Raw genomic sequence first — 24569 nt, forward strand, 5'->3', positions numbered from 1 at the left:
GGTTCTTCATGGAACTATAGATGCCAATAAAGAACCTTTAGTTTAGTGTAGAAGAGACTCATGTGTGATTACAGGTGTCTTTAAACAGTTTAAACAGTGATTATCTGCTGTCATCCTTGTGTTTTATCAGCCCTCCAGAAATACTGGCTGGTGAGAATGCATTATAGACTCAGCAAACCTCAAGCTACACACACACTTACAATACAACACACAGACCAGAACGATCGACTGATGGTGAATTTAAGGGTCAGTCTGAGTCTAATTTTAAATGCTGCTCTGATTTCTAACATCTGCTCTGGGGAATCTTCCCTAAACTGCACCGGACAGGACAGATGTTCAGTGCCACATTACAGCAACTTTCGCCAGCCTATTTTACTTCTGTAATGTTACATATTTCCGAGTGTAACAGGATATTCAGTGAATACAAATAGACAAGACTTCACTTTATCCATTAGATGTTAATTGCATTGTGAAAAGTGTGCAGAATAGCATCTGCCGAACATTAATCAATAGTCCGCACTAGCGATGGGAAGACCGGACCATTTTACTCACTTGGATCTTTGAATCTCATTTAGCAAAATAGACTAATCTTTATTCAAGTCATTTATTCATTTGAGCAGAGTTAAATTCAAATATTTTATTTTTAATATCCAAATTCCCTGAGATACTCCAATTAGATAATGTATCCGAAGACTAATTACAAAAAACTGAAATGATCTCCCAGTCCCTAGTGTTTTTTTCTGATCCAAATCTTTCACTCGTTTTTCACTTGACAGATGCAAAAATGAAAAGTTCATGAGCAATCCATCACTAGCACAGCCTAAAAGGAAATTAATTTCACAAGTGGAGAAAGTTATTACATTTTAATGAAAGATTACAAAAAACAAACTTTTTGGACAATCTTCATTTAGAATAATGTGCCTTAAGGAATCTGGCATAATAGGATCAGGAATGTGTTGTTAGAAAAGAAATCTGGTCTATTTTAATTTCACATCGACTTTGAAGCTGAAATCTGCTGCTAGCATCACCAAAAGAAATAGCAAAATAATGACAAAAATAATTCACACAGATTTCCAGAACACTACCTCTAAACTTTTGAAATAAGTCTTGTACACTCACCAAGGCTACATTTATTTGATAAAAAATACAGTAAAAACAGCAATATTTTGAAATGTTATTATAATTTAAAATATCTATTTGAATATATTTTAAAATGTAATTTATTCCTGTGATGCAAAGCTGAATTTTCAGCATCATTACTCCAGTCTTCAGTGTCACATGATCCTTCAGAAATCATTCTGAAATGATGATTTGCTGCTCAAGAATTATTTATTATTAACAATGTTGAAAACAGTTGAGCTGATTAATATTTTCGTGGAAACTGAGATTCATATATTCCATGATTCTCTGATAAATAGAAAGCTCAAAAACATTTATTTAAATTTTTGTAACATGTTTTTAGTGTAACTTTCGATCAATTTAATGCATCCTTACCATATAAAGGTATTATTTTAATAAAAAAAAAAAAATCAAATCTCAGTAATTCGAACAACAGTATAGCGTACAGTTATCTCTGCATATTAAACTGAGAAGTACACTGAAGTGTGACTTTAAAATTCATATTCAGAGCATTTTCTCTTGGGCTCTTCATTAAACCCAGTGAACAGGACAGATGCTTAGTGGCACATCATGGCACGACATGTTTAATACTCATTTATAAAACCAAATGGACAGGCACACAAACACAGGCTGGAATATAAACAGCACACATGTACAGAAAATCCCTCTCTCTGGCAGAGAAACAGTTTAACAATGAGTTAAATCTGAAGCTCAACCGCTTTTTTTTCTGCAGCTCTGACTCAGACGGCACTGTTTAAAGCTTTCTAATGCCGAACATCTGATTGAATCCAACCGCAGTATAACCCAAGTTTCCATTACATTAAAGCTCTATGCCCCAAACTGCCATTACATTAGGCAACAAATCAAATCTTTTCATGTCTATATTCAGTGCTGTTTGACAGAATACACACCAACTCATCTTAATCATACAAGTTACACATTATTTCAATTGAATTAGGTCAATGGTGTGTAAATTGTGTGTAGTTTCCTATATTATTGTACCATTTACCCCTGCTATTCCCCCCAATTGCTAGCGACATGGGAATTTTAAAAACACACACTGCCTCACACCACACAGAACATTTTGATGTGACATTTAGCAAAAGACGCTCTCAGAAAGTTACCTTTGACCTCGGCTCTTCATTCAAACTCACATGGTTAATGTTTGACATTCTGCATGGGTACTCAGTACCCAAAGTCCATCCCAGCTGCAGATGATCTTTTCACATGGAAAGCACATCTAGACTCACATGCATGATTCCATCACACACAAACACAAACACACACTCAGGCTCAGCTGCTGTGCAGTACCCTGTTGTCATGTTGGCTATTCCTGATAGCCTCTGTGCTCTGTAACTGCCAGATACCCATAATTCCTACAGCAGCAGCACACGCCCAATAAACAACATGACAGATAACTCACTGAGGGTGTATTAGTGTGACGTATGAATGTGTCAAGATATGCCTGTATTGGTAGGAACAACAATAGGAATCAACAATAAGTTTGTTTTTTTTTAGTTTTTTTTTTGCAGGGCAATTAGGCTGATTTTTACGTACCCACAAAAAACATAAAAAATAATAAAAAAAATCTATACAAATAAATAAATACTACCTGCACACTGAAAAAGGTGCTTTTTCGTGCTACAAAACATGACAAATGCTTTTCGCAAAAATATTAAGTTGTTTTAACTGTTTTCAAAATTGATAATAATAAGAAATGTTTCTTGAATCTATATATTAGAATGATTTCTGAAGGATCGTGTGACACTGGAGACTGGAGTAATGATGCTGAAAAATCATCTTTGCATCACAGGAATAAATTACATTTTTAAAATATATTCAAATAGAAAACATATTTTAAATTGCAATAATATTTTACAATATTACTGTTTCTTACTGTATTTTTGATCAAATAAATGCAGCCTTGTTGAGCATAAGATACTTTTTTTAAAAACATAAATATAACATAAATCTCAAAATTAGGCAGTATATGTATTATTATCAGACCTTTTATTCTGAATCTTAATGTGAACCCATTCAGTGCACACAGTATCTATTCACACACCCTAAAACAATATATGTGCAATTTTATTATCGTTATTATTATTAGCATTGTATTTTTTTTCTTTACAAAAGAAAATATTAAAATTCGCACCTTAGCTGGAAACAATAACAATTTATAATTTGTCAGTTCCTACAAATGTTTCTAATCTCAATGAATTTTTTTTGCAAATGCAAATCGACAGAATTTGCATCACAATGTCAAATACAGAGCAGAAAACCAATTACATGGATGTTAAAGATAAATAAATGTAAAAATGTTCTGTTCAACTTATTGTTGAGCCCAGAATATGATACTAAAAACTAAAATCATCTATATTGTAAAGGCCATCTAGTAGTCTGGGGACAAGTTCACTATATCTAACAATAACTGATGTCCTCAAGTGCATAATGATTCATAAATAAAGTAAATAATGACCTTTATTCCAAAAACACAAATATTTCCTTTGGAGTTAGAGGTTTGGTCATCATTATTAGCTTTATATAAAATACCAGAAGTCTACAGTGTGTCTCATTTAGATGCATTTGTGTGTACACATGACTGACTGACTGAGAGACTTCCAGTATTGTCAGCAGAACAGTAGGGTCTTCAGGGTGATCAATTCTGTTTAATTACTTTCCCCAGACTTGTCCATCACCTTCACTCTTAACACCACACACACTGGCACTCATGTGACTACTGGCCTCTTAACAAACACACACACACACACACACACACACACACACACACACACACACACCCCGTCACTCAAACTCAAAAAAATTAACTCAAAGAACGGCCTTATCTTCAAATCAACAATCTTCTGCTCAGTCACTGCCACCCAAAAATTTCAGCATGCTTTCAGAGAGATCTGCCTCCACCTTTTGGCTGTCCTGTGATATTTTGAGGTGAAATTTGTTCATTTTATGTGTGTTGGTTTTTCTGCAAGTTCCTTCCGACAGCTTCGGGTTAATCTCACATCTTTATTGATTGGATTGAAATAAGGCAGTATTTCTTCTAGGATCGTGGGTTGGCCACGCAGCAGGGGCCTGACAAAATGTGCAAAGATGCAGAGAGGAGAACAGAGAGCTGCACTCTTGAAAAAATGTGAAAATCTGCAGTTATTGCCATAGACAGCTATTTTGATGCTTAAAAATGACAGGCAATGGTGTAGCCTCATGTAATCCAACTGATTCATGACATTTTGACTAGAAGAAAGCAGGTAATTCACAGGTTACCATATAAGGTACATTTTGAGGGATCTTACAAAACACTTTTCTAGTGCAATAAAAAGAATCACAAACCCACAGCGTTTCACAGAAACTCCTGCATAATTAGCAGTTATTGTCTTAAATATAATTCACATGCATAGATAGACACACACACACATACATGGAAGGGTTTAGGCCTACAACCATTTCTCAATTTTACAATCTCACCATTTCTTCAATATTAATCTAATAATCTACAGGTGATCTACCTAGAGATGAAGAAGGGGATAAAGTGTTTGTTTGTGATATAGTGGCCCTCTTTTGTGTTAATGGTCCCAGACAGGTAGTTTGTATAGGTCTGACTGTAGAGTGTAGGCTATATATATATATATATTATATATATATATATATATATATATATATATTCTATCTCTATATATTAATCTATAATACTATATATAAATATCTCTTATATATATATAATATATATTATGTAATATATATAAAAAATAATTATGTATAATTATGTAATTAATAAGCAATATATTATATAGCAACATAGATTCACAATTAATCATTTATTCATTTGTGACAACACAGGATTCACAATGATTAGTGAAAGGCAAATACAGGTGCATCTCAATAAATTAGAATGTCATGGAAAAGTTCATTTATTTCAGTAATTCAACTCAAATTGTGAAACTCGTGTATTAAATAAATTCAGTGCACACACTGAAGTAGTTTAAATCTTTGGTTCTTTTAATTGTGATGGTTTTGGCTCACATTTAACAAAAACGCACCAATTCACTCAACAAATTAGAATATGGTGACAGCTAATCAACTCAAAACACCTGCAAATGTTTCCTGAGCCTTCAAAATGGTCTCTCAGTTTGGTTCACTAGGCTACACAATCACGGGGAAGAATGCTGATCTGACAGTGGTCCAGAAGACAATCATTGACACCCTTCACAAGGAGAGTAAGCCACAAACATTTATTGCCAAAGAAGCTGGCTGTTCATAGAGTGCTGTATCCAAGCATGTTAACAGAAAGTTAAGTGGAAGGAAAAAGTGTGGAAGAAAAAGATGCACAACCAACCGAGAGAACCGCAGCCTTATGAGGATTGTCAAGCAAAACCGATTCAAGAATTTGAGTGAACTTCACAAAGAATGGACTGAGGTTGGGGTCAAGGCATCAAGAGCCACCACACACAGACGTGTCAAGGAATTTGGCTACAGTTGTTGTATTCCTTTTGTTAAGCCATTCCTGAACCACAGACAACGTCAGAGGCGTCTTACCTGGCCTAAGGAGAAGAAGGACTGGACTGTTGCCCAGTGGTCCAAAGTCCTCTTTTCAGATGAGAGCAAGTTTTGTATTTCATTTGGAAACCAAGGTCCTAGAGTCTGGAGGAAGGGGTGGAGAAGCTCATAGCCCAAGTTGCTTGAAGTCCAGTGTTAAGTTTCCACAGTCTGTGATGATTTGGGGTGCAATGTCATCTGCTTGTGTTGGTCCATTGTGTTTTTTGAAAACCAAAGTCACTGCACCCGTTTACCAATTTTGGAGCACTTCATGCTTCCTTCTGCTGACCAGCTTTTTGAAGATGCTGATTTCATTCTCCAGCAGGATTTGGCACCTGCCCACACTGCCAAAAGCACCAAAAGCTGGTTAAATGACCATGCTGTTGGTGTGCTTGACTGGCCAGCAAACTCACCAGACCTGAACCCCATAGTGAATCTATGAGGTATTGTCAAGAGGAAAATGAGAAACAAGAGACCAAAAAATGCAGATGAGCTGAAGGCCACTGTCAAAGAAACCTGGGCTCCCATACCACCTCAGCAGTGCCAGAAACTGATCACCTCCATGCCACGCCGAATTGAGGCAGTAATTAAAGCAAACGGAGCCCCTACCAAGTATTGAGTAAATGTACTGTAAATGAACGTACTTTCCAGAAGGACAACAATTCACTAAAAATGTTTTTTTTTTTTTATTGGTCTTATGAAGTATTTTAAGTTGTTGAGATTTTTGTTAAATGTGAGCCAAAATCATCACAATTAAAAGAACCAAAGATTTAAACTACTTCAGTGTGTGCACTGAATTTATTTAATACACGAGTTTCACAATTTGAGTTGAATTACTGAAATAAATGAACTTTTCCACAACATTCTAATTTATTGAGATGCACCTGTATTTGCCTTTCACTAATCATTGTGAATCCTGTGTTGTCACAAATGAATAAATAATACAATAATATGTATACAATATATTGCTTAATAAATATACATATATAATTATAAATATTTCATATTATATATATTATATATGAATATATTTAAGATATTTAGATATAGTAATTACATTTAAATATATTAAATATATATTTTTATAAATATAATATATTTTTATATATTTGCATTAAATACAATATTTTACACAATTACAATTATAATTGTTAGAATTGCATTTTATAATTATATTATTTGTATTATATTAATTACAAATTATATAAATATATAAATAAAAAAAAAAAATATAAATAAATTTATATATATATATATATATATATATATATATATATATATTATATATATATATATATATATATATAGCCTACTCTCTACAACTACCTGTCTGGGACCATTAACACAAAAGAGGGCCACTATATAACAAACAAACGCTTTATCCCCTTCTTCATCTCTATGCAGTCTCTATACCGGATGTCTGTGTGACCCACTAACCCTCTTCAGACGCAAGATGACACCACCGCACACGCATACCGCGGACGCAGACACACAAAGACTGACCGTTACAAACGATCAGCACGCGGCTATTTAACTCTCTCGGGAGCTGCAGTGCGCTAAATATATCAATGCTGTCTACCTTACCCACATACAGCCGGCTGCGTAATGCTGCTTTTCCGTGCGTAACGGGTTACGGGACATCAAAAAAAAGAGGCTTCAAGATGACTGAGTAAGTGCTGGGTTTTTTCCTGACACGTCAGGGGTCCTGTGAAGGAGACCACCGCTGAGTAAACGAGTGTGAACAACTGAGTCGTGCGTAAATGTGATTTAAATCACCTCGTTCTGTCACTTCCACTGATGTCAAGGTCAGACGTCCTATTGTATCATGTCACCATATCACTTACAATGTCTTCACTTAAATCATCCCAGGGATATAAATCTCATTAAACGCATCCAGGCTTACACACACACACACTCACACACACACACACACACACACACACACACACACACACCTTTTTAACAGGTAGAGAGAGAGAAGGAGTGATCCTTTAGGGCGTCTTGTGTCTCGTCTGGCACTGAGATGTCTGGTTGTCTGACGCCTATATCCCCACTGTTTCATTATGATAGTTGGGCAAACAATAGATCAATAAGCATTGCTATTGCATTGCATTGCATCGTCAGACATAAAACTGCATGCATTGAAGATGCATCATCATTTGCAACTACAGAGTATTCATGAGGCTGCGATTAAAGCAAGATACTCTGCAGCTGTTCAAAGCATCACAGCTCAGGTTTTGCCTTAAATACAGCCTGTGTCTAACACATACAGTGGGTCCTTGTGTTTAAGGCATCGTGGAGTAAAACACACATACACATAGAAAGCCTGAATCGCAGCCATATTATCCCCAGCCTCCCAGTGCAGTAACCATGACAACAGGATGGCTGGGAGAAACTGCGCTCTCTCAAAAGGCTTCGGCTGGTCCTTTCTTCTTCCAAAATAGACCCCAGAAGCTTTTCAAGAGCACCTCGTCCTCCATATAAAACAGAAGGGGTATCTCTCTCTCTCTCTCTCTCTCTCTAGCATTTAAAACCACCCAGGCCACACATATAACCTGAAAACACGTTGCAGTTTCATGCATACCACAGAGAAAATATCTGCCGGCATTGCAAACGCATGCAACTTAACGTGTAAGCTTTAAATGTGCATCAAAGAGCAAAAGCACTGACATGAGCAAACAGTCCGTTTGTGATGCATTGCATGCGTTAACCCAATTATAAGAGTACTAGATGAGTATATGATATATAAGATACTCACCACCAAAAAAACTGCTAAACAAATCCCTCCGGAAAATGAAGCAATTTTGGCAGCGTCTTGTCTCCCTATATCATCCGAGCGGATCGACTTGCTGTGTTTAAGGAGGAAGCTGTGCAAAAGCCTTATCAGAACCGAGTCTGACACCTGCCGTTTCCTCTCGCCACCGCGTGGACAGTGCACAGCGGCAGGGAGACCGACCGGCTGCGCGCGAGAGACCTCGGTTGAGTGTGTGAGTGAGCGCGCGAGCTGCGGCGGCTGTCTCGTGCCCCCGCGACGCGCTGGAAGAGCAGCACTTCAGACTGTTGCTCACAGTCTTTCCACATCAATAATACATTATAAAGCACAATTCACGCGCACTGGGGGGTTCTAAGAGAATATTCAGACTCATTCGTCTTATATAAGCCATCATGACAATTCAAAATCAACATGACGGGGGAAGGCATTTTCAAATAATGGTGGTTTACATTTCAACAAAATTTAGGGCTTTGGTATATGAGCAGTTAATCTGACATGTTTTTCTCTATGTTTACCAATCAAAATACGTGTGTGTGTATGAATACATTTTAATTTGTAAACATTTTAATATCTCTCAAGAGATATATATAGGCTATATGGAATTTGATGAATAATAATATAAATTATCACAATTTATGATATTTACTATCAATTTCTTTATACAATTTAAAAATGTGTTATGTGAAAAATGTGTTATTAATAAATTACAGGCAAAAATCCAACAAAAAAGCATGTTGAAGTGTATCATAACAGTCTTTTATGTTACCTTGAGACAATAATAATAATAATAATAATAATAATAATAATAATAATAATAGAAGTAGTAATATTAGTAGTAGTAAACTATTTAGTAGTTAATTTAAAATCCTGAATGTTTCCTCAAATAAAATGTCTTGATTTTTAGACAGGCAATATTTCAGGCATACCTACTGAATCTGAATTGGGACCTTACCCAAAAAGCCCAGGACAAACAAAAACAAACAAAAAACATAAAAATTAAAAAATCAAAAAGGAAATAAAGAAAGAAAATAAAAGGAAGAAAGTAAAAAAATCATTACCAATAAGGCCCTTACTAGCCCGGTTCTTTCCTTCTACTCCTACAAAAAGTGACATTTGCATATAATGTTGTTCAAAAACCCTTTTGTAATGGATAGCAAACTTCTGATATTTAATCTGTGTAAGAGTGGGGAACACTGATGCTCTGCAATTGAAAAGAGAGTATTAATGGATCTATACATTGAATTCTTTGACCTCTGATGGTCTTAATTTAAGCAGTAAGGAGACGCCATGCTATACTGTGAAAGAGTCCCAGCTAAAGGTGTTCTTATATTATTACACTAACTAGCCTGTAAATACAATAAATGGGATCATGTGACATTTGTAATTTAAGATGCGGTATCTCTGCATTGTTGTCAGTGGAAAAGCAATGGTGTTGAAACGTCACTAACTCAATAAAATCTAGTGATTGGGAGCTGTCAATTTTTGATGAACCCATACATTAGAATTTAATGGTCAGGTCTCTCCTTCTTGTGTAATTTGCATTTTGAGTATAAAAATGAGCCAGTGAAACATCCACACTGTCATCCTGATGTTCATCCAAGGAGAAACTGTAAAGGAAAGCGGTATTAAAGAGAGAGGGAAAAAATAAAAACATAGCATTCACCTGTGTTAATGATACTTCAGGGACCTGAGGGTGGTTTTATGGGCTCTGCTTGTGAGAGAAAATGAAAATTGTGGGATCAGGAACACTACAACAGCAGACCCCCAGACACTGTCAATCTTAATCATTTATTCATTAGACTTCCACCCTCTTCCTCGGCTATCCCTTCATCCCATGGGATCCGGTGGAGGCAGGTTGGGGGCGGGTGGGACATCCCGGCTCGACAGCAGGAGGAATCCTGAAGGAGTGTCCGTGTTGGGAATGTCACAGGAAGGTGGAGTGTCCAATACAGAAATGGGGGATGAGAGGAGACAAAACAGAGGTGTTTTATGGGGGGAAGGGTGAGAATGGAAGAAAGGTGTTATAGAGCTTAAACAGATGGAAATTATTGTACCATGGATGGATGGATATGTGAATACACAGATTGGAAGAGAGATGTGAAATGAGCAGTTAGAAATGAATTTGAAAATAATAAGGCAGGAGTGTTAAAAAAAATGAATGTTCTGTCATTGTTTATTCACCCTGATACCCTTTCTTACCCATAAGCCTTTATTTTTGTATGTGGAACACTTTTGAATGTAGCTAAAAAAATAGCTTTGCATACACAGTGGATTTAAATTTTAAATCTGACTTACAATATTCTGCTCCAGAATAGTGCTTAAATATCTTTCACTTCTGCATCATTCAGATTATAAAAATGGCTTTACACATGAACGGTACAACAGCATTGGCTGTTGTTTGTGATGTAAAGAAACATTTTTGCATCAGTTTAAATATGTAGAATGATGTGTGAGACTTGAGAGTCGCAGCAGATGGGAATGTTTTCATTGAAAATCAACTTTTAGGACTGTTCCTTATCATATGGCTTCAGAAGGCTTGGAAAATAGTAGTACTAAATGAAAAATAGACTAATAAATGCTGTATAAGTACCGTTCATTTTAACTAATGCAGTGTATCACATGAAACCTTACTGTAAAGTGTTACCAAAATAAATATGTAAATAATTTATGAACTATTACTTTAAAGAAAATTAAGATATGGTGAGTGGGTGGGTTTGGTGATGGATGTATGATGGGTGGAGGGTGTGATGGACAAAAATAAATGATGAATGGACAGAGGTAGAAAATAGAGTGTGACAGCCCCAGGGATACTTAGCAAGCGGAGACAGTAAGAGCCAGGGGATGGCATGGACAGGATCTGATTGGTCATTTGTGGGTTTTCAGTCCAGGGTTTCAGCCGGTTTCCCAGAGGCCTCTCCTGAACCCTTGTCCACTGCTCCCAACGGACTGTTTTCTCACCACACAATACACACTGGCTGGAGGCCAGCAGGACTGTCCAAACAGAAACACGCACTGGACAGAAATAGCCTGTGAGATAGCGGGGTGAATGTAAAGATGTCTGGGGGCATCCAGAGAACTAGTTAGTGTAGCTTGGGAAAGGGGGAGGAGCTGGAGTGTAGATGCAAGGCATTGTGGGTAAACTCCATGGGGACAACCAGGTGAGGGAGGCAGTTAAAAGAAGCCGAGTCAGCGGGAATTGGGAGGTACAAAATGATGAATGTAGTTTCAGTATGATGGCACTTCGGCAATTATTTACTCACTATCATTTCATTCTATATGACAAAAAATCCAGTTCTCTTTTTTACATTATCCTTCACAAAAAACACCAATAATTACATTCTGCTCAAGAACATGATCCTTCAGAAATCATTCTAATGCTGATTTGCTGCTCAAGATACATTAATATCAATGTTAAAAACAGTTGTGCTGTTTAATATTTTTTGTGAAAACTGACACATTTTTGGATTCTTTAATGTGTAGAACATCCAAAAGAATAGAATTTATTTGAAACAAAAATAATTGTAACAATATAAATGTCTTTACTATCACTGTTGACCAGTTTAATGTATCCTTGCTGAATGTAATATGTTATTTAATATAATATATATATATATATATATATATATATATATATATATACACACACACAGACGCACACACACACATACTGTATATATATATAAGCACACACCCATCATTACGCTGTTTTCAGTTACAAAAATGTGCAATTAAATTAAAGTTACTTATGAAAATGTTAACAATTACAAAGGGGGTTACATGTGAATATTGAGATAATAATACTGAATACTGATAATATGAGACAACAATGTTTCAGGGGGTTAGGACACAGAATAGTACACATTCTTATTCTATAATTGTTTTATTTCCTATTTGGGTTAATGTATATGCTTTATTTTAAGATTAACTGTTTTTTTTTTCCCCATAGCATTTTTATAAGTAATAGCTATGCAAAGATTCAATTTCAAAAACAGCATCATGGCTTTTAAACTATATCTTATGATTTTCAATCTGTATTTGACCTCAGAATGATTTCAAATTAAGTCTGATTTTGTGGGGGCTGTGTTTTAAAAAAAATAAAATATTGTAATCAGTTTTTAAATACTACTCTAAGGTTAACCTTGCCTGGTTTAAATGTTTCAAAATGATTCATAGTTGAAAATAGTAGAAATTTAGAAAAGTATTCAAAAAGTAATTAAATATAATGAGTTACATTACTTTAAAAAAAGAATTGAAATAGTTACACTACGTATAATATATTGTAACTTGTACCTTATTACTTTTCCAAAGTAACTTTCCCAACACTGCACATTTCAATATCATAAAATGATGATCGATAAAAGGCTGTTTAAAAGCAGTTAATTATGGTAGTTCATTTGCTTTTGACATTTATTTATCTTTTTATAACATGCAACATTTCACAGAGCAAGGTTAAATATGATGCACATTTACTCAACAGTAACAACAGATGATCAGTTTCTTTAATCTTGGGCAGAGGAATTGCAGAATTTAAGGGAGAGGAGGACATGGGAGATGTTGAAGGGGAACGGTTGCTGGGGTGCGCTGGCATTTTGGCTGGTTCAAGGAGTGAAGGTTTCGGTTCAGCTGTACAGGGTCGGCCCAGTGAACAGGAACCAGTCATCCCTTGACATTTGAAAAACCTGACAAGACCATAATATCTGCAGCAGTGCAAAGAACGTGTGTGTGTGTGTGTGTGTGTGTGTGTGTGTGTGTGTGTGTGTGTGTGTGTGTGTGTGTGTGTGTGTGTGTGCTATATAATCTAATGCAAGATCTCCATCTACACAATCTGTTAAAGTCAAGACAATGTGTACATTATCTGAAGAAAACATGAGTGGCACTTACCTATGCAAAACTCACTGTCATCATGGTTTTATCATCCAGTTGCTTTGAAAAGTAATAGCACACCGAACAATCCACATGATTTCATTTGAAAAGCTTCTAACCCTTAAAGTATCAACAATAGTTAATAGTGCCTTAGCAAGCACCATTAAGTATGACAAATCTGCTCAGTGTCCCCTTACGTCTTTTACGTATTACGTCTTGGGTATTTAAGGCTGTTTATTTCATTAAACACAAGTTTTGGATGAGAAATTTAGCATTCGATGGGTCTAAACACCTCCTTGATCTGCTGCAAATTACTGCCAGGATGTCTGATGACAGAAATGTCATACTTAAATGTCAGAGTGTTTAGTCGTAATAGAGCGAACAGACCAAACAAAGGGCCTAAGCGTTTATCTCGCCGCCACTGCTGCAATCTCTACACTTTCATTAGGCAAATACAATACCATCTAATCACTCACTGTTCTGCTTTGTTCTGTGTGATTTCCTTCTGTGTAAGAGTGGGTTTGAGATGGCACAAATGCCTCTGTGCACATGTGTGCACCACCCTGACTGCTGACTATGCTAAAACAAAAGAAAGATACAGCAAAAACGTGGATTAAACTACTGTACCTCTAAGGCATTTTGTCAGTGTGGATGTCTGCTACAATGTTTCATGAGCCCACTGTTGCCACCCTTTATTTGCACATGCTGTCTGGGTTTGTTTGCTGCAATGATCAATAGAATATATGTGTGTGTGTGTGTATATATATATATATATATATATATATATATATATATATATATATATATATATATATATATATATATATTTAAAACCATTCAAAAGTTTGATATTAACTATTAAATTGTAATAATATTTCAGAATATATTAATCTGTTTTGATTAAATAATGTAGCCTTAGTGAGCATAAGATACTTCTTTCAAAAACATAAAAAAAAATCTTACTGACCATACATTTGTGAACAGCTATGTATACAAACATTACTTATAATTTAAATTCTAATTTGCTTTTCACAGGCAATACTGTAGCTGGAAGCATGTACATTCTATAATGGACCTAATTTACATAGAAAGGTGTGTTTGGCTCAAAAGAACAATGGCTTAATTTAAACACAATGCACTGATATTTTAGCACATTTAGTGCTTGGTTGAACTGGCGCAACTGCTCTCTGCCACAGATATGTTTACAGTACATGTGCAATGCCTATGTGTGCATGTGAGAAAGCAAAAGCACGTTGGTTTTCACATTCTGACATTTACACAGTATTGCAACATGCTGTCGTGCTGTCACAAAACACAAAGCGCATAAAGATGTCAGATACCAGCTGTCATGTGTAAAATTGACAAGAACAACAAGAGAAAACCCGGTGGGAAGCAGAAATAAAAATAATGTTGATGTGACTCCCAGTGCCGACCAGACGGCTGGGCATGATTATAGCTGTCTAATAATGAGCTAGTCAGAACGAGTTAACATCAAGAGGGACAAGAAGCAAATCTGACATGCAGACTTATCTAATTACAGCACACTCCTGATGTGTGAGAGAGAAAGATGGTTTGATGGTTGAAGGTTTATTTGGTTATTAACACGTCCATTATCACACACACAAATGCACACACTCATTATTGAGTTGAATTGATATTACAGTGCTGGTCCAGGTTATGAAATAATGCAATTAGCAGCTCTTGCAAAGGCAAGCATCACTATTACCCAAGTCATATCTAGAGAAACGCAGGTGGACTCTTCTGACTTGAGTCAGTAATGGGGTTGTGCAAAATTCAGAACTGAAGAACTGGCTCAATTTGAATTCATGAGTTGGACTTGAATTTGAATTAAATTGGCTATACCCCACAGGAATCTGAACTGGAATGACAAGAAGAGGAATTTATTGAACAGCAGTGCAAAGAAATGCAATGCAGATAATGCATTCTGTGAAATGAAGTGTTCATTTATACCCTGATTCACAAAAGTTCATATATTAAATTGATACATTAAAGGGGTTCTTGATTCTGATTTCATTTTTTTAACTTTAGTTAGTGTGTAATGTTGCTTTTTAATCATAAACATCACTGACGCTCAAAATGCAGTGCAAAAGGGAGATATTTTCTTTTACAGAATTTGCTTTTTAAGACCTAGAGCTTCGTTCAGACTGTCAGCCCAAATCCGATTTTGTGCATGTCCAGATGAAATCTTTTGTTTTTACGGAATTTGCACTGGTTTCTATGGTAATACCATTGCTCTGTTATGCCTACACTAAAAACAACAGTAACAGCAATACAGTTTGCAATACAGATATTGTCTTATGACATAACAACATGTTGCCATGGTGGTTATGCTGTAGTATTATATTTCGTCTTGTGAGGCAGAGGCAGAAATGCAGGAAGCTGTAATGTGTGGCTTTTTTCCATGCTGCCGTCTCCGCTACTTTCAAAACTCAAAGAGGTACGCATACTAGCAGTATATTGTGTTTTTTTGCTTGACTTGCACTTCACAACAACACAAGCTTGTTTCTGCTCAAATTTTCAGCATGTTTTCTGCAAAATCATCTGATGTGTTTACATAATATGTACGTGGCATGAGGACGTGAAAAAGTTAAGCTAAATCTGACTGGTCAGACTGAAACGGATTTCCAGAAATGCGATTTGAACCACATACGAATATAGCTCGAAACGGATTTGCACAAATTGTATTTCATGTAGTTCGTTGCTGTTCAGACTATCTAAATATGATGGGATTTCAATTGGATTTGCACAAAAATCAGATTTGGGCTGACAGTCTGAACGAGGCTCTACAACAAACAGCTGGTAGGGACTACAAAGAGATTCTTCCCGGGTTTGTGACATCACAAACCCTAAAATTTACATAAACCCTGCCCCGGGAACACGCAGCAGAGGGGGTGGGGCCTTGTTGCACATGCAACTACCCGTAACGGGCATGATGTATCCAGAAAACATGCACTAGGCGGTTAGTGAATCTCAACACACTGGGCCTACAAACCAATCTGAGCCCAGTGCGTAAGGGAGGGACTTCATAAAACTAGGAAGTCAACAGACCTTTTAGGAGAAAAAATGTGAAAATAATTAGTAAAAATAATGTGATTTTTAAAAAACAAAAACAAATCATGAACACATGTTAAAGTGCACCCCATAAACACAACGAAGCCTTTGTAAATAGCTGATTGACCACTCCTTTAAATATAATTAACTCTAGATTTTTATATGTGGCACTCCTAGCATCTATCAAACTGTCTACCTATTTTTTATTCTATATACATAACTAACATTCAAGCCTCAAGGCTTTTTGAAATCCAAAATAATGGATTTTCTACTGAAAGTTTCTACCATCTCAATTCAAATTCCATTCAAATTCAGGAATTCTTAGTTTATTTCTCAGTGGTGAATAACCATGGCAAATAAGCAGCTACCTAGCAACCATCCCAAACATCCTAGTAACCACATAACAGGAACCTATCAAGGCCCCAGCACTGTAGCAGCAACTTTTATGAGTGAGCACCATTCACAATCTCTATATTTCTGAAGGATCATGTGACACTGAAGACTGGAGTAACGATGCTGAAAATTCACTTTTGACATCACATACATACAGTACATACATATATAAATGTTTGACTTGTAGATAAAGCAGCGACCAATGAGTGTGTGCAGAAATCAGCAAAAAGTCCCCTGAAACCAGTGCATGAAAAAGTGATGAAGATTTGTTCTGTTCCTGCCTAACACTCAGAGAGAGAACTGAGGTCCCAGACTGGAACGAAGACATAAACTCTGGTTCTTGTGAAACTGCAGAGTAATACAAACATACACAGAGAGAAACAACAGAGAGAGGGAGAGCAAACGGAAAGAAAGACAGAGGGAGAGATTAACTGGTGAATGTTGACCTTGGCAGCTGGTGGTTGAAGAAGCTACTTACACACACACACACACACACACACACACACACACACACACACACACACACACACACACGGATATAGCTCTCTGGAGTGCACGAGCTGTCAGGTTGGCACTATGATGCAGTGGAGGAGGGGCCATAGGGTGTGAGTTTATACCAATCCCTAAACATCCTCTCCATCACAAACACTCCACATGCTTACCCAAAATCCCACAGGCTGGGTGCATCACCGTTCACAACTGGCCTGGCACAGGCCTAAATCACATCTGATCTATGACCTCCATACGGTCAGTCCAGACTTAGCAGCAGATCTCACACTCCATCAACAAATCTGCTTCAAACATTTGTTCGGTCTTCATCCAGACAGCAAAGATGCACACTGTGAAAAATGTTTTCATCATTATAACAACAACATCTGTTTTTATCCATTTAATTTTTTACAATAATTTGTTTTATTTGTATACAATTTCTTTTTTATTTTTTTTTATCAAGTATTTTTAAAGTGGCAAGATAAAGTGCACTGAGCTTAAGTTACTTTGACATCACTTCGACTTTACTTAAAATGTTGTTTATTGTTAAAAATATTTTATTATATTTTATTAAATATTTAATCCTTTTTAAATCCTTTTGAAATTTTAAAATCATTCAAATATTAATTTAATTTTAAATTGTTTATTCATTCATATATATATATATATATATATATATATATATATATATATATATATATATATATATATATATATATATATATATATATATATATCCTAGTTTAATGAAAATAAACTGAATTATAAAGAAAATAAATCAAATAATGTTCATAAAGTTACTGTCATCCATATAGATATCCATCAATAAATGCAATTCTGTATCGGCTCTCATAGGGACTGTTTTACATACTGTAAAAACAACACATATTATAGACTTTAGTATCACTGTTAGATATTGAAAAGATCATTTGAAATAATATTTTATTGTCCTACCTTCCAATGTGAGATACAAAGGTGACGGTGAAGCTTGAATATCCTGCATGGTTCAGCGATGGACTGTCATTTATTTTATTCATAATCAATCTCTGTCCAGTCTCTTCAGAAGACCAATGCAGAAGAAATGAGAATAGACAGTTTCTGTATTATCACCATAAATCCTCATAGAACAGAGCAAGATGCAAAAGAAAACATCTATTCACACTTGCGTTAGAGAGCAATATTTCAAGAGAAATGTGTTTAGTTCACATCTAAAGAACAATGGCTACAGTTTGGTATCACACACAGATCTCAAAATGATCTATTGTACATTAATCTAACCATCTAAACAAACAACCCCTTTCAGGTCATAAATATTATTTTTTTTAAATGTTGTTCATCATTTTTGCCTATCTGTAATAATGTAGTTAGGAAAAAATATAATTTGCTCGATTACAAACTAACACCTAACAACACCTAAAGCACCACAAGGGGGCGTTGTTCAATAGTGAATTACACTACGGCCATATAAACTGTAACTGTATATCGCTTCAACTATAAATTATTGATAGGGTGGGAATACTATTGCAACTAATCATAAATTGCCCTACATTTCACGTTTGCATTTTAATCGAATTACTATTTAGTAATTAACTTAACACTTTCACCCATTATTATTAACTACAGAAAGCAATCTGAGATTATGTGCTTTTTGACAATGGTGAAGGTCCATTGTTGGTTTCAAACCTCAAATCTTGTAGTTGCCAGCCCAGATGTTTTAACTCCTACACTAAGCCATTTAAATCTGAATTTAGACACATGACATATTTCCACTGATATGAACCCTGATAAGGATTTGACCCAGAAACCACCCTATGCCACATTCTCACATGTTCATGTTGTCACTGCAGGTCAGGCCGGACCTCAATCTGAGTGAAATATGAATACATGGAAAGAAATGAACTTTCCCTGACTGTGGGAAAATACCAGTTAGACAGACATTAAACCTTTACATGAAACTGAAACCATCTGGGTCTGGGTGCTTCACCAAAGAACAAATACTGTTGACTTTAATGAATCAAACGGACCACATTTTCTAAACATCCTCCATGCCTGTGTTTCTTCTGACCCCTGAGCAGCAGTTTCACAGCAATATCACTCGCTGTATCATGACAAAGTGATCTGTTGTTGTACAGATACGGTCTATAACTGCTGAACCAGCACCAGTGTAATTCCACATCAGTCTAGAGCCTGAAAACACACAGGCACATCACTGTTGTTTCAAACAAACTGCAGCAGTTCATTATGCCTTTAATTGTATCATTAATGCATAGGTCAATGTCACAAATACATATAACAACATCTGCTTTTATGTGTTTAATTGTTAAAATAATGTTATTTTGTATCTAATTTTATTAAGGTTCAGAGTTTCCATTTTTAACTGTTTTTTTTTTTTTTTAAAAGTAGGTGAATTCAGGTAGAGTGAGACATCAGGTTGAGTGGGACAATTAAGCTTTTGGGTACTGTAAAGGGTTAATTTTGTAAGCCACTCACAACAATTGTTACTGTGTTGTAGCTGAATGTCTATTGGATATGAAATAAAGGTTGAGATTGATGTGACATCACAGATGTGGTCCAGTTGTTATTTTTCAAATTGCTTGACTCCTGGGACCTCACGGTAAGCCACCCGGCATGTGTAAATCTATTTTAGAATAATAAGGTAGATAATTCTGTCACTTATGATGTAACAATAAAACTTTTGCTTTTACATACATTTATACTGTGTATTAGAGATTAATAACAATGAGCATCTAACTGTATAAAATATTTGTGAAAATTAGATTCACAGCACTGTCCCACTCAACCTGACAGTGTTAGGTTGAGTGGGACAGTGCATTTCAGGTTGAGTGGGACAGTTTTAGGGCTAATGCTAGCACAGTGCAGCCATTTCATGAACATAACATTTTAGAGATATAAGAAATATAACATAGAAAGATAACATTTTAAAGATATAGGTAATAATTTTTAATTTGTATATATACTGTTTGAATGACAGCTTGGTAAATCTGCTGGCAATCAAATATTCAATATTGCTTCTCATCATAAGTACTTGGTACATTATCAGCGCAGCGCGAGACGTTCAAACTAATATCACGTAATTTACGTCTCTAAGATGATTTGTTGATGTACCAGAAGAGAAGCTAGCCTCCTTTGCAAGGTTTCTTTTCTCAACACTCCTCAGCGCTGAAAGTGAACACTCGATGCTGATTGGCTAATGTTTTTTACCAACTGAGGCACGAGAGCTCAGCTCTTCCTCCCCTTCTCTAATATTAGCGGTTGTAATTACTTCAGCAGATTCGGCACATTCGCCATACAAAAGCAGCGCTTTCCAGCATCAGTAATATGTTGTGGTATTACAGCTGTGAAATTGCAAACAAAAATACACATTCTGAGACATGACCTGAAATGAACTGTGAATTTTATTAACATTAAATCGTCCTCCTCCCATTTTCATCTCAAAATTCTGCCTCCCCACTGGTCATCAGACTATTTGCCTAATCTTCTCGGTACTTTAGAGCGCGATGCAAACGCAGAAAGCAACAGGTCTGGAGTGGGGGAAGTTCCTGGGAAGAAAAGTTCCTTGTTCCGGGTAATTTCGGTGGATACGCGGCTATGTAAAATTTCAATACCATAATGAATCTGGATTTTTTTAAAATGTTAATTACCTAAATCATTTGCAGTAATTATTCTCAGTGGTGATACTCATTAGATTCACATTAGCATGTTTAAACTGCAGTAAAAATACTGCAATTTAATGTTGTTGTTTTTTTTAATCTACATCAGCATACATTAAAAGCAGTACAACAAATACTCACAGTGTAAATATTTATACATATTTATAAATATAAAATATTTAATTGTTTTTAGAATTACAGTGCAGAGGACTTTTTTTCTATTATAGCAATATATATTTAAAGAAAACACTGCTTAATTGTAATAAAAAATATTATTAATTTTTTAAGCAAAATATACCATTTCAAAAGCAAAATAGAATTTCTTTTTACTTAATTTTTATTTGAGTGAAATATGACCTTGAAGGTTTTGTGAGATTATTTTTCTTAAAACAAAAAGAGTTGCACGGCCACTATGTTTAATTTGGACAAAAGTTAAAAAACATTTCCATTTATGTAAATACACAGGGAAGATGCCAAAAGAGATGCAACATTTTACATTAACACTACTGGGTTCAAGTGACTGCTGTAGAATCTCATAGGATTTACAAAGATTTTAGTTGTAAATACAGATATTTGGAGTATGTTATACAAGAAAATACTATTTCAGACTCAGTCTAATTCAATTTGTTTCTTGCTTTTACTTTGCTATCATTTGTGATATACTAAATCGAAGGGAAACTGTGAAAAGACTACACCATTTTTTCCAGTGTGGGTGAACAAGCTTGATCAGAGATAGCTTTATTGATATGAGACCCCTCAAGTGTATTTTTTAAGCTGATCACAAACACAGCTGATCACAAACACAGACTCTATGGAAATCTCTTGTGTTCAAACATTCCCAGTCTGCAGGATTGCTTTGAAAGTCAAATATGCTGTGTTTGATTGTGTGTGTGTGTGTGTGTGTGTGTGTGTGTGTGTGTGTGTGTGTGTGTGTGTGTGTGTGTGTTTACATATACCGCATGAACCCTAACCTGCACTGCGCTCCATTGTTGTCTATGCAGGCTCACATGGAGAAAACGGTACTCACATGAACCCATGTGGTCCATTTAAAAAAAGTGGTGAAAGTCACATGACCGCAGGTCAGAACACTTAATCAGACACTTCCTGTTTTTCAGAATGGACACACCCGCATTTCATGAGTCAAGTCATTTCAAAGGAAATTTCTAGGGAAATTTATAAAGCACACTTGTAGGAAAACAAAACATCATGTGACTCCTATTTGAATCTCAGTGAAAATTAATTTTGTACTTATTCAGATTCATAGCAAAAAGTTATCTGTGTTTAAAATGATAGATCACACATAAATGAAAATTCTGTGATCATTTACTCACTTTTTAAAAATAAATTGCAAAATAAACAACACTGTTCCCCATTGACTTCCACTGTATGAACAAAAAACAAGACGTTTCTCAAGATATCTTTTTTGTTCCAGACATACTGGGGTGAGGAAATTATGAGATTTCCTTTTTTGGATGAACCATTCCATTACCAGATGACTCCCTTCATAGTGGGTGTGTAACATGTTTAAGTCATGACTTTGTTAAAAAAACAAAAGTCAGGTGATTGTAGAAAAGGAGGAGGTTGTTTACAGAACAAATGAGATGGGCCTTTTAAATTGAATCTGAGGCTTGTAGTAAAACAGGTTCATTTCCTTGTTGAATTAACCTTGTCTTGCGAGGCTTGCTGGGAAAATCACCTGTTAAGCACCATTATTTTCTAGGCCTAAATATGTAATGATGTATTCTGTTTGCACTACAGCTCAAAGTATATATTGTTGTTGTTTCTGGTTTCCTCTTATCCATGCAGAAACACATACCTACAAACACTTTAAGCATCTGTAGTGGAGATTCCCTCCTGTACTAACTGAATAGCCTTTAATTCACATTTTTACACTTCAGTTCTGCCCAACACACACTCACAGCTCAACCCCTGTGGCTTTCACAGCTCTATTCAGTCAGAGCTCTATAGAGATGCTAGTCAATGGGTTTTGTGATGTGTGGACATCTTTGTTCTCCAACTCATTTATTGCATCTCTATTGTTTTTGGCATAGAAGACACCGTGATACATTTCACACATATGTGAAAAACATTTATACTTTTTTTAGTATCTAGTGTAACCAATAATTTATTATTTTGATGAAATTATTTAAAAATAGGAATTTAAAAATGTTTCTTTATAAATATAATGATTTTTTATTAATATATATATATATATATATATATATATTCTCCAAAACTGAATGAAAACTGTCCCAAAATCCAAACAGGAAAGACAAATAATAATGTGAATCATTTTTCCTAGACAGCAGTAAAATTTTATAGATAGTGTAGTAAATCTTAAGTGTGTCTCCAGAGCTTCAGATAAGATCTCAACAGTATCTTAGTTTGCATTGCTGATGACAGTCAGTGTTCAAAAGCCTGTCCGTAGGGTTCAATTCTTTGAAATAAGCGTCATGGGGGAAGTTTTTTTTGTTTTTTTGTTTTTTTTTGCGTCATATGCTTAATTTATAGTTGAATAGGTCTGTGTGCTTAGAGTTTATTTATGATGTCACAAACAAAAGAATGTGGAATTAAGGACAAGTCTGACAGTGACCTGTCGGAGAAACACAAAAGCATTTGGCTGTTCGGTATACTCATACTTCTGCTAATGACCTCAAAATGACAGATTTCTTAAAAAAAAAAAAAATTCAAACAGATATACATAAAACACGATGAACTTAAAATGAAAATAAATTAATTCATAAGTCATAAATATTAAGACACTTTTTATATGTCAATGAAGAAATGTGCCTATTCATAAAAAGGCCCAAATATCTGATACACTTGTTTGGTTTCTTGTAAATGTTAATGGCATTTTAACTTTTTAAAACTGACTCAGTGCTTATTTTTATTAAATGGCACTTATTTTCTCATGAAATTCTGCCTTTGAATGATACTTTGTCTCATTTTTCTGAAGTTTGACCACCTAGACATTTTTGTCTTATAGCCCCACAACAAAATGCATAATTACATAATTAATTGAATTTTAATGTACTGTACCATTACCTTAATAGTTTTATGTTAATATCAGTTAACGCTATAGCAGACATTAACAAACAAACAAACAAACAATAAATAAATAACTTTTTAACAGCACTTGTTGATTTTGGTTAATATTACAAATGTATAAATTATTTTTGAATTTAATGATAATACTTAATTATAATTTATACTATATGAATATACTTAATTTAAACTTAAACTTTATGAACAAATGTGAATCAATAACAAACAATTACAAACATTAAAGACTGTTTTTCACAGTTAGTTTATGATATTAAATGCATAGGCTGAACTACACAAAAAAATGGTGTAGAAACAATTTTCACTCCAAAATTACTTGCAAATTTTACAAACAATTACATATTTTGAAGGAGAAAGACTGAAATATTATTGTAAAACATCCTACAATAATCTTTGTTTTATAATTTTTTACAGTGTATATTGTAAATCATTACCATTTTCAATATATCAACATCAGTCTTACCTGCTGATTTGGTTATTCAAATGTAGCTGTTTTGTTATGCCAATGAAACACATTGAAACACAGAGAGGAAGAGGGAGGAGACAAAGAAGGAGGGGGAGGGAGGGAGGGAGGGAGA

The 24569-nt window shown here is 35.2% G+C and overlaps 1 protein-coding gene across 2 annotated transcripts in view; it reads right to left on the reverse strand.

Moving 5' to 3' along the window:
* The window catches only part of psd2 (pleckstrin and Sec7 domain containing 2), a 38292-nt gene extending 29557 nt beyond the window's left edge, over positions 1 to 8735 (reverse strand). Inside the window, exon 1 of one of the 2 annotated variants that reach the window (XM_019086978.2) lies at positions 8426 to 8735. The gene's annotated coding sequence lies outside the window, so the exon portion shown is untranslated. Of the gene's footprint in view, positions 1 to 2243; positions 2482 to 8425 lie in introns of those variants that run through there. The other variant, XM_042738031.1, reaches the window with a different exon arrangement.
* Positions 8736 to 24569: the final 15834 nt, after the last annotated feature.

The sequence above is a fragment of the Cyprinus carpio genome, chromosome B14, assembly GCF_018340385.1.
Source record: "Cyprinus carpio isolate SPL01 chromosome B14, ASM1834038v1, whole genome shotgun sequence".
NCBI lineage: Eukaryota > Metazoa > Chordata > Actinopteri > Cypriniformes > Cyprinidae > Cyprinus > Cyprinus carpio.